We start from the raw sequence: 12,074 nt of genomic DNA, 5'->3' as shown, positions 1-12,074 counted from the left end.
CGATCTCAAAAACAAAACGTTGCGTCCACTTGCGTGCGTTGCGTCCCCAGCGTGTACAGCAGTGAGGCGGTGTACTACAGTGAGAGAGTGTACACAAAGTGTGAACAAGTCTCCTATCAAGATGAGTGCTGCTCTTCGTGACAAGTGGCTGAAGGAATTCAACGCTGGCGGCGATGGGGCCACCGTCAAGTACGTGTCGAGTGACACGGCTTTCTGTCGAGCTTGTGAAAAGACTTTCCGGGCGAAGCAGAAGTCTGAGCTGGCCCAACATGTCCGAGGAGACCGCCACAAGAACAACTTGGCCTTGAAGAAGAAGAGGACGGTCACGCAAGCCACCATGGAGGCATTTGGTGGCGGAAAGAGGCACAAGTGCGACGTCGTGGCTCAGGAGCTGTGCCAGGCCATGCTGGCCGCTGGCATCCCATGGTCGAAATTGGAAAACCCTGCCCTCCGGTCGTTCCTGGAGAAGCACATCACTCTCCAGATCCCCGATGAAAGCTGGATTCGAAAGCACTACCTCGACAAGTGCTACGACGAGGCCTTGGCGGGGTTCCGTGCCGACCTCGGACAGCAGCCCATCTGGCTGTCCGTCGACGAGACGACCGATTCGGCAGGTCGATATGTGGCCAACATCATCGCGGGATGCTTGTCCAAGGAGGGGTACTTTCGTCCCCACCTCGTCCAGTGCATGTTTCTGGAGAAGACCAACTCTGGGGAGATCGTGCGCGCAGTCAACGACACGTTGCGCTATCTTTGGCCTGATTTCAAGCCGGAGTGCCTCAAGGTCCTCGTCAGCGACGCCGCGGCCTATATGATCAAGGCCGGCCATGCCCTGAAGGAACTCTTCCCGGACTTGCTGCATGTGACTTGCGTTGCCCACGCGCTCCACCGTGTCTGCGAGACAGTCCGAGAAATGTTCAAGGACGTCAACGACCTGATTGCCACGACGAAGAAGGTATTCGTCAAAGCCCCGTCGCATGTTGTCCTTTGGAAGGAGCAGCAGCCCAATCTTTATCTCCCCCCCCGGAGCCCATTCTGACTCGGTGGGGGACGTGGATCGACGCCGCGGTGTTTTACGCCGAGCACTTCGAGGCCGTCAAGGACATTGTGGACCAGCTGAACGATGACGACGCGATGGCAATCCGGAGTGCCAAGGACCTGTTCGGAAAGGCGGACATCAAGCTCAGTTTGGTCTTCTTAAATGCCCACGTGTTGTTCATCCCGAAGATCCTTAAGCAACTGGAGGAGGCCGGCATGGAGCTGGCCAAGGCCTTCCAGCTCCTTGATCAGGCCAAGGAGGAGCTCGAAAAGATCCGAGGCTGCCGTAAGGAGATCCTGCTCACCAAGTTCAAGGCGGTGCTGCAGCGCAATCCCGACATTGGTGTGCTGAGGACAGTGGCTTTGATCCTGGATGGAGATCAGCACGGATCTGAGGTTGGTGTGCCGGCTGGAGTCAAGCTTGCCGACATCCCCCTCTTGAGGTACTGCCCCATCGTCAGCGTCGACGTGGAAAGGTCCTTCTCCGTCTACAGAAACGTCCTCACCGACCGCCGCCACCGCCTCACCAAGGAGAACATTACCAAGATAATGATTTCAAACACCTACTTTAACCGTTCCTAAAAGGGTCTTGTCAATTTCTTCTAGTCCTCTACTTATCAAACAATGCGGTTGCAATAAAGGTACCTGAACGTCATTTTGTACCTGTTTACTAGCCCAGAGTGCTTAATGTTGTGCAGGAAAAAGCTTACCATTTTTTGTTCTTTTTTTGACTGATTTCTGAAAAACTTGGTAATAATAAAAAATGAATAAAACGGGGGAAAAAAATATTTCGGGATTTTTTCACATAAAAAAAAAAAAATGCCGCTTTTCAAAACATAAAAGGCCTATTTTCTTAACATAAAAATCCGTAGTCTAATAATTACCAACAAGGGGAGGTGGTGGGGGGAGAGCGGTCACATGTCCACTCATTTCTGCTCATTACACAATTCATTAGACCTTTCTGTGAAGGTGTGTGCCACACTGAACCACCCACTGTCGGAGTGTGTATTTTCCTCTTTACATCTCGATTCATGGCGACATTGTGAAGATGTTATTGCACATTTTCTCCATGAAGATTGCCCATTTCTCTGATATAATGATTGCCCTCCTGTTCATCCATTGCACCTCTCTCCCTGCACTCTCAAAATTGGCCTTCCTCACATCTACTATCCTCATTCTGCAATCTCAAACCGAATTCCCTTGCACACGCTATGTTATGGTCACCTGTCCATTAATGCTGTTCTACCTCAACCTTTTCCACCACATTCGAGTTCTCCACCACACTCATGAGAGGTCGAACACTCCACTCCTCGTGAGATTATCTACATACTGAATGAAAAAGCAATCCTGCACTAGATCGACAAATTGCTCATCTGCCCTTTCCCTGTTCCTGAACCCAATCTGTTTCTGGCAAATTAAAATCATCCCCAATCAATCCCCTTCCCTTAACACATTCCTTTCGGAACTCTTAGTGAATCTTTCTTCCGACGCACCAGGAGCCTGATATGTACGTACCAAAGTATTCTTCCATCCCCAATATCTATCCACACAGAACCCTCGACATTAATTCCCTCCTTCAAATCGCCACTTTCTCTTCATATAATATGGTATTGTTCTTCACCTACATTGCCACACCTCCTGCTATTTTCTCTTTCCGATCACACCTCCACATCTGTGGCCTTCTCGTCCTTTCCTCGAGCTAACCCAAGTCTCACTGACTGCGACTCTTTCGTTTGTTCTCTTTGCACATACTCTCGCTTCAAGCTCCTCCATATTATTGTACTAACAAAGGCACCTGTCTTAGCTGGGCAAGGAAAGGGAAGGGGAGGGGTTGGAGAGGGAGAGGGAAGGGATGGGGAAGACAGGTAGGGGGGGTGGGGGGAGTGGGGGAAGGGGAGAGCAGAAAGACGGGAAATGGGGAGCAGAAAGACAGGGAGGCAGGATTCCCCCAGGTGGACAGGGGAGAGCAGGGGGACAGGGACGAGAGAGCAGGAGAATGGTGAGAGGGGAGAACAAGAGGGAGGAGTGGTGGGGAGCGAGAGGATGAGGATGGGGGGCGGGGGGGCGTAGGTAGAGCGAGAAGGGGAGAGGGCGCAGTAAAGAGAGAAGGGCAGAGGTGGTGGTAGAGAGAGAAGGAGAGAGGGGAGGCAGAGGAGGAGGGGGGGGGGTGGGTCGGAGGAATGATTGAGGAGAGAAGGGAGGGGTTAAAATCCGGCAGAGGGACGGCACTCACACTGATAAATCACCACGTCTGTGAAACACCAGGTGACAGTTTATAGCTGGGTCACGATTAGAATCCAGGCTAAATGGCTGAGAACAAGTGTGCATACCTCTCGCACAACATGATTGTCCCGTTGCTTTTCATGCTCTATTTTATTTTGCCTTGTAACTCCTGGGATGTCCCCACGGGGTAGCAAGCCACACTGTATCACGGATATCAGGAGCGAATCCAGGAATTTAAATACGGGGGGGAGGGGGAGAAGTGGTCTGCGGGTCCTTCTACAGGATATTTTAAAAGATTCATCGTCAGAAATGATATTTGCTGCATTCTCGGAAGTTTCTGCAGTTCCTTGCGTTCTACCCTGGGCCAACAGTTCAGCACATTCGCGATGACTGACGGGCCAAAGTGGCAAACTGGTGAGTGGACTTCTCCAGCCGGAATCCTTCGTTAAAACAACAATGACCGCACTGTGGTCACAATCTGTGACAAAATGAAGTAACGGGCCAATTGTGAAACACGCATTTAAAGCACTCTTAAAAGATGAACAGCATGATTGGGAAACACATTTAATGCGCTATTAAAAGATTCCCTCAATAGCTCTCATCACGTGTGTGTCTTGTAAACGCACGCATAATTGACTCGCACATGGAGAAAGTTGAATGGTGCCACCAACATGTATCTGCCACTGGACTGCATCAAATATCACAGCATATAACCTGCCATCGAAAATCAACGGGTGGGGGGGGGGGGGCAGGGACAGTGGCTGCGCACCCCTTGCACCCCCATCTCCCTCTCTGGATCCACCTATGATCACCATGGCAGCCAAGTGGCTTAAACATTAGAGTTGGTTTTTCTGTAAGGATATTTTTATAGGTCTGTATATATATATATATATATATATATATATATATAATATAATATATATATATATTTTTTTTTTGTATGCAACATCGAGGCTCGTGTAAGAGCTAACATTAATGACCAAAAAAAACAAACGGACACAGACATGATAAAGGGAGCGGGAGACAAGATGGGGAGAGAGGTGGAAGCACACAAGTAGAACATTTGAGAGCAGGGACATTGGGAGATCTGTGGGAGGGAGAGGGCTTGGGGGTAGGAGGCATGGGAAGGGGGGTGGGGGTGGGAGAGGTAAAAACCACATGGACACCGCGAGGATTTCCAGGAAAGAAGTCGGTATTTCAGAAAAGTGGATCTGGGGTGAATTAATGGGGGTATAAAACATCAAGGTTTTGGGTGGGGGAAGATAAGATATGGTGGTGAACAGCTGTTTTAAAGACCTGGAGGGAGAATTGGGATTGAAGAGAGTGAGGGAGTTTGTTCCAGATGTGGGACAAAAGAGGAATGAAAGGGCGAAGGTGATTCGAGAGTCTTGATTTTGGCAGTTTAACCATAAGAGGGTTGCTGACAGATCTTGTGCGACTTGTAGGAATAGTTGGGGTACAGAGCACAGACAGGGCTGGTGGGAGGGAGGGTATAGGCTAGAGAGGAGTCTGTAGAAGACGGAAAGACCACCAACCTGCCTGCGGTGAGTGACTGAAAGGCCCTCAGAATCAGCTTCATCGCGGGAGATTCCAATGATTCTGAAAGCTTTGGTTTCAACAGCGTGAAGCCGAGCTAGGTGTGAGGCAGGAGCACCGGCCCAGAAGGGAGAGCAGTATTCCATTGAGTTGCGGATGAAAGCCTTGTATGTGGTGAGGAGCTCAGGTGTGCCACGGAAAGACTTCGCACGACGGAGGATGCCCAGTTGGCGACTGGTTTTGGAAGCCAGCTTGGAAATGTGGTTTTCCCAGGAAAGATCATGGCAGATTGTGAGACCCAAGAGCTTGAGTGACAGAACTTCTTGGAGAGGATTGTTGCGAAAGTAGATGGGAGGGTTGTCCAGATGGTCTTTTTGGAGAGACATCGTGAGAGTGTTGGGCTAGCGGCTAGGGTGCCAGCTTAGGATCCTAGGATCCTGGGTTCGAATCCCGGTCGATCGCTGAATTAACGCCAGGGGGGTTCACTCAGCCTGTCATCCTTCCAAAGTGCGGCTAATTGAGTACCAGTTCACTGGTAATTCCCTGCTTGTCGTAAAAGGCGACAAAAAGGGTTGGCGTCAGGAAGGGCATCCGGCCGTAAAACATTGCTTCAAAAAGGGGACCAAAAAACAACAAGAACCACGGTGCCCGAAAAAGGCCAACCCCCGCCTTGCGGGGAAAAATGGCCTCTAAACGGTGGTTTATAGTGAGTGTGAGATTTGTCAGGATTGAAAGACATGTTCCACTTGTTTGACCAGTCTGTGATTTTGTCCAGGTCTGCAGAGAGTGAGGGTGAGGAGGCTGCAGACTGCTGATCTGAGGGATGAGGTATGGAGTGGCAGAGAGTGGAGTCATCAGCAAAGAGATAGAAAGGATTTTCAACAGAGTTGGAGAGATGATTGATGAAGACCAGAAAAAGCACAGGTCCCAGAACACTGCCTTGGGGAACTCCAGCCTGAACAGGGAGGGGAAATGAGAGAAATCCATTCAGGGCCACACGTTGACTACAACCAGAGAGGAAGTCCGCAAGCCATGCGTGGAGATTTCCATGGATACCAGAGGAGGAGAGTTTTGTGAGCAGAGCGGGGTGCCAGACCGTATCGAAGGCACATGATATGTCAAGGGAGACAGCTCTAATTTCCTGTTTGACATTGAGGACCTCCATCCATTGTTGAGACAGCAGAAGCAGCATGTCCAGAGTGGAGTGACCTGGTCTGAATCCAATTTGATGATCAGAGATCAAGCCATTGGAGAAGAGGAAGGATTTGATATCCGAAGCAATGATGGATTCCATGACTTTGCTGATCATTGGGAGCAGGCTGATTGGTCTGTCGTTGCAAGGATTTGTTTTTGCACCTTTTTGTGTAAAGCGGAAATGTTTGCTGATTTCCAAGATGCTGGCAGATGACCTTGAGCAAAAGAGAGGGTGAAAAGAACAGAGAGAGGGTGTGAAAGAGCGGCAGAGCAGGATTTTACGACCCGTGGGCTGATGCCGTCTGGTCCAGTTGCAGAATCAGAGTCAAGGATTGACAGAAACTCTCCACCTTGTCACGAGAGAAGGACACATAGTCCAGGAGCAGCTGGGTATGACTGGGTAAGTGGGTACAGAGAGCGATGGGTTTGACCAGACACCACCAGGATTTGGAGGAGGGAGACAGGTTTGAGAGTTCAGTCTTGAGAGTGGAGAGATATTGCTTCTTGACTCTCCTGAGGGTAGACACACACTTGTTCTGAGCTTTGTGGAAGGAACGGAGATTGCCTTCCGTTGGATTTGCCTTCCATGAGGAGAAGGCAAGTTGTTTCTGGGCAACTGCCTCACCACAAGTTTCAGTGTGCCATGGACAGGAGGAAGGGTGGAAGGCAGAGCGAGGAAGAAGGTTGGAGGAGATGGAGGTATGAGTTGGAAGGGCGAGGAAGCGGAGAGGACGCTTTGAGGAGGAGGGGTGAGAGGGGAGAATTGGAGAAAAAAGGAGGGTGGGGAGATTTGAAGGGGAGGGGGGAAGGGTGAGTTTTGAAATGGAGGGGTTAGGGGGAAATTTAGTAGGGGAGGAGTGAGGGGGCTTTGGGAGGGGAGGGGTGAGGGAGGAGTTTAGGAGGGGAGGAGAGAGGGGGTAGTTAAGGAGGGGAGGGGCAAGGGGGGAGATTTGAAAGGGATGGGTGAGAAGGGAGTTTAGGAGGGGAAGGATGAGTTTGGATTTTAGAAAGTGTTGGACGATTTATGGAAAACGAACATTTATTGCAAAATGAGTTTCTTGTGATTTTCAAATCAGAGATCCGTTTGAAAACGTTGGATGAGGGGTGGAATGCAGGTGAGTTTTGTGAATGTTAGAAGGAAGAACTGTAATAGATTGGATTTTTATTTGAAATGAAGAGATTTGGTGAGCAAATCGAAAACAACCTTTTAAAGAAGAAGAAGAAAAATGTGTTATAAAATACAACAGAATATAACACTTCACGGGAAAGTTTAAACATTTTAAAACTAAACAGTGAAAACTTTCTGGGGAAATTCCCTAAATGAGGGCATGAAGGATTGCTAAGGGGGATTAAGGAAATCCAGCACAGGTTCAGAAGCAGGAGCAGAATAATAGAAGATTGACAGCCAGAAGAGCAGAGAGCGAAGGAACAGGCAGGTGTATAAGCAAATGTGTTTGTACAGGAGGAGAGGTCTACTTTTTAAATTCTTCGTCAATATGTTTTTTTGAAGGTTAGGTGAAAGTGGATCAGAGGAAGAAGGATAAAGTTGAAGAAGTATGGTGAGAACTGGAATGGGAAAGGTGTCGGCTGGAGAGGATCGAGTTATGAAGGAAGGAGAGAAAAAAACGGGTGGGGCGAAACACGTGGTCAAAGAACGAACGAACCCTGAAGAAGGAAATTACAATTTTTTAAAATTTAATTTAAGCCTTTAAACAAAGGGTAAGATGTTCGGGCAAAGGGTAAGATGTATGGGGTGAAAAAAGACTGGAAAAAACAGTGAGAGAACGAAAGTAAATGGACCACAACGACCGCCGAGAGGAGACAACAGAGCCTCGAGGCCTGGAAAACCAGGCCTGAAAAATGCAGCAGGAACCAACCGACGATTATACACAGGTATGCACGATTTCAACCGATATCTAACAAGAAACACACAGTAGGCACTCACACCATCAAATAAAAATACAGTTTTGACAGAAATACAAATGGCAAAAATTCTTAGCTTTGGTAGCGTGGAGAGCTTGGAAAAACACACGACCTCGCCGGCAAAACCGGAAGCGGAAGTCCCGATAGTTACATTAATATAGTTATAATTATAAGTTATAAGTAGTTATCGTTATAAGTTATATTAATGTAACTATTGACAGAATGACAGCAAATTGCACAAAAAGGGCAAATAAAATAGCACATTTTTAGCAGACGTGGCACCGCCCGCAGCTCCCAATGCATGCAGGTGGGAAAGCAGGCCTTTGTTCGTGAATTGATGTACTTTTTAAAGGAAGGAAATAAATAAAATACACTCAAGAGGAGGGAGCAGGCGGTGTTGCATCTTTAATAAAAAAGGCATTTGTAATTTTAATTTAAAAAACGACATCCGCTGTGATAAAAAAACAATTACACCACTTACGACTGTATTGCCATAGTTTCCAAACATCGTACTTGCTTTTATGGCGTTATTTCGCGAGTGTCTATATAGGCCACACAGCCAGACGTAACAGTGGTGAACAAATGAGCCTTTATGTAATATGTAATACTATGTCGATTTCCCGCTCTGTTTTTTAAATACCAGAACTTTGACAATGTACTTTAATTCGTCCGTGAGAGGCCATTGTGGAAAATCGCATCATATAATGCATCAAATCATTTGAAGCTCCTAATTTGAAAACAATAGCAGCTGCAATAGTGATGTAAACAACGATTTGTAGATATGAAGACCAGACATTCGATGATGTGAGTGAGGAGAGTGAAAACATAAATTTTGAGCACTTAATTGTGCAGAAACTGTTGTGGCCTGTTCCAAAGAAAGGCGTTTTTGAGCAGGCTGAAAAAGCACAAGACCCCTGTGAGGGATAGGGGACTGACCCAGGATAAACGCCTGTTTTTGTTTAAATAACACAAGGCCGGTAATCGTCTTCAAAAAGGGTGTTTTAACACACGCAAACACCCAGTTTTCATTCGTGCACACCCTTGGTGTTCAGGAAATGCGCATGCAGAGAATGGGTCCGTTAGGTTTCATGGTTTTGGAGTTATGGAGGAGACACACACAGACACACCACACTGCTTTTTATTATTATTATTATTATAGATAAACTCCTGATATTTATAGAGGATGTTTTTTTTTTCTCTCTTCCTGGAATTTTATTTTCCTGCGTGCCCTTCTCATTAAACTTTGAATTTTTATTTTAACATGTTTTATCATCGGAGGTTTCACCTTTTTAATATATATATTGATTTCTGTTTATTCTTCAGCTTGACAACGTGCTTTGTGACGATCTGTGGATCGTAAAGGTCATTGACTTTGGCATGGCGAGAATTTGCACGCCAGGTGAAAAGCTTGATCCCGACCGTGGCACACTTGGTTACTTGGCACCAGAGTTCTTCAACATGGAGACATATGAACGTCCCCCAGCCGACGTGTGGGCACTCGGCATTCTGTCCACACAATTATTTGTTGGATGGAAATTTGATGGACGTGATCTTTTTCAAGTGAGTATTGTTTATGATGGTGTGAAGATCATTATCACATAGACATGTGACCATCATTATAACATGCAAAGTTGCCTTTTGAACATAACTGCTCTAATTGTTGTTTTGAAAACATTTTTTGTTGTTGAAAGTGTTCGGTAACTTATCGGTTGAAAGAATGGAGGAAGTGCTGTGGATAGCTTGAAATAACTTGGCAGGAGGTAACAGAATGTGAATATTGTAGTGTCGATCCTGTAGTGAAGACCTCAAGGCGACGTTTGACCAAACGAGCCTTAACGACGAGGCGCATACCCAAAAATATGGCGGTGCTATCTCTTTGGCACGCGCGGGAGAGATAACGAGTTCCCGACCTGAACGGACGGATGTGACAGGGGTTTAATCCGAAAGCATGAACACAGAACACGACAAACAATTGAAAATGCAACACAGATGAATTTAATGAAATAAAGCAAAGAATAAAAATGAACATTGAGGTAAATTGAATATTTCCTAATGTGAAACGTCTCCACTCAGACATGAAAACAGACAGGGGAATGATTAAATAAAATAAAATAAAATCCCCCCTTTTGGCCGACACTCAGCTCTAGCCTCGACGAGCACTTTGGTGGAGTCAGTCGACGAGAAGATCGCACTTCGAAGTGCTCGAACAATGGCGCCGGTCAATCACGTGAGCACACAGAGCTGTGCAACAGGCAGCCAAACGTCTCAGCGCTTAATCCTGGGCCAGCCAGCACAACACGTTCCCCAGCTCCCCCGAAGAGCACCAAGTCGAACAACCTCCCCTCCTCCAATGTGGCAAAGGCTCCCCAAAGCTCCGAAAATGTTCTCTACACAAAAAGCGCACACGAGCCAGCCCCAAGAACCAGAGACAGCAGCATCCACCCACCACGAAACTCCGGACGAGAGAGAGAGAACAATGGCGATCCCTTCACTTTTCTTCCTCCTTTCTCGATCGTTCCCTCTGACCAATCGTTCCCTCGCTCCAATCACCAAGCGCAATTCAATCACCCCATCCTTCCTCAACCAATCCTCATTCGGGACCTGACCTCACGACCATTCTTGACTGCCCATCGAGAAAGTTTGGAGGCGGGGCTACCTGGCTGTGGCAATGTGCCGAATGCATGGCTGGCCGAGTGAATTTTATAAGAACAAAGGGAAAAAATCACAGGGACAATTACACACTGGGGATTATTCTTCAGCCCTACCTAATTAGCATAGCTCCACCCCTCGTATGGCGACATATACGATCTTACCCGGACATCGCCTCTTACAATGCAAAGGGATACGGTGTACCTATTCTAAATCGGGGTACACACCGGGATCATTCATCCCAGCAAGCTGGGACTCAATTTGCCGACCTCGGAAGGATGACAGGCTGAGTCAATCCCCCTGGCGTTAATTCAGCGATCGACCAGGATTCAAACTCAGGATCCTCGGATCCCAAGCCTGCACCCCAACCGCTAAGCCGGGGTGGGAGGGGGGAGGGGAGGGGGAGGGGGGAAGGGGAGGGGAGGGGGAGGGCCAGTCAACAATGACGTTGCAGTTCTCATGGTCGGAGAGCAGCACAACAATCGCGACATCGTCCTGAATCTTCGCAACAGCACGAAGCGGATTTTGGAGACTCACCGATCCTGTGACGCCCTCTAGTACCGGCGTTGCCGGGCGGGGGAAGGGAGACCCGTACATTCCCAACCCGTACATTCGCCCTCTCGACTCAAGCTCACTCGGACAAAAGCCTCGCACAAATTACACCGTGAAGGCCCAATGGCCATGTCTATGCCACAAATCAAGTACGTCAGCGAGTCGGGCGCACTGAATTGAAAATATATAGAACGCTCATACTCCGTGAAAAGTGAAGCTACAATATTTTTGAAAAATTTCATTGGTTGCTAGGAGACGGCAGCATGTAAAAACCGTTTGAATATTTGCAATGCAGTTTGATCCAGAGGTAAGTGGTATGGTCTTGCTGGTTGGTGGACACGATATGTGTAAGGGAAATTATTTTGGTGTCCTGTATCTCGTCGTGCTAGTTGGTGAACACGGTACATTTAAGGGAAATGATTTTCTGTCATTCTTCTGAGTGGTTGCTTCTCCTTCCCCGTATTTTTGTTCATTTTATTGTTTTTTTCCACTCTCTTGAGTTGTGGGCCTTCCTTGAGTGGTATTACATTTATCATCATCATCATTGGAATGTCTGTTGTAAAGATACGGACATCAAGTCCGTATCTTGACGCAGAGAGCATCAAGCACCATCTTTTTATACCAGGCAACGGCAACGGCAAGTCGGCAACGCACGAACGCAGACCTCGCTCGGCCCCGCCCACAGCATCCTCTCTCGGCCCCGCCCATAGCTGCCTCGCTCGGCCCCGCCCACAGCGATCTCGCCCGGGCCCGCCCACAGCGACCTCGCTCGGTCCCGCCCACAGCGACCTTGCTCGGTCCCTCCCACAGCGGCATCACTCCGCCCTACACGGCACTATCGATATATTATTCGTACAATGCCGGGTACTTCTGCTCGCTGAAAACAAATCTGTGTGAAACATGCTAAATCATGCTAAATGCTAATCATGCAGAAGTACCCGGCAAAAACGCAATCGCTC

The 12,074-nt window shown here is 47.9% G+C and overlaps 1 protein-coding gene across 2 annotated transcripts in view; it reads right to left on the bottom strand.

The window, feature by feature from the left end:
• The window catches only part of LOC137438259 (ankyrin repeat and MYND domain-containing protein 2), an 821,307-nt gene that overhangs the window by 353,796 nt on the left and 455,437 nt on the right, over window positions 1-12,074 (bottom strand). The gene's annotated exons all lie outside the window — the stretch shown is intronic.

This window comes from Myxine glutinosa, chromosome 12, assembly GCF_964187855.1.
Source record: "Myxine glutinosa chromosome 12, kmMyxGlut1.1, whole genome shotgun sequence".
Taxonomy (NCBI): domain Eukaryota; kingdom Metazoa; phylum Chordata; class Myxini; order Myxiniformes; family Myxinidae; genus Myxine; species Myxine glutinosa.
Note: the sequence above shows the minus strand (reverse complement) of the source record. Positions and strands in the feature narration are given on the sequence as shown.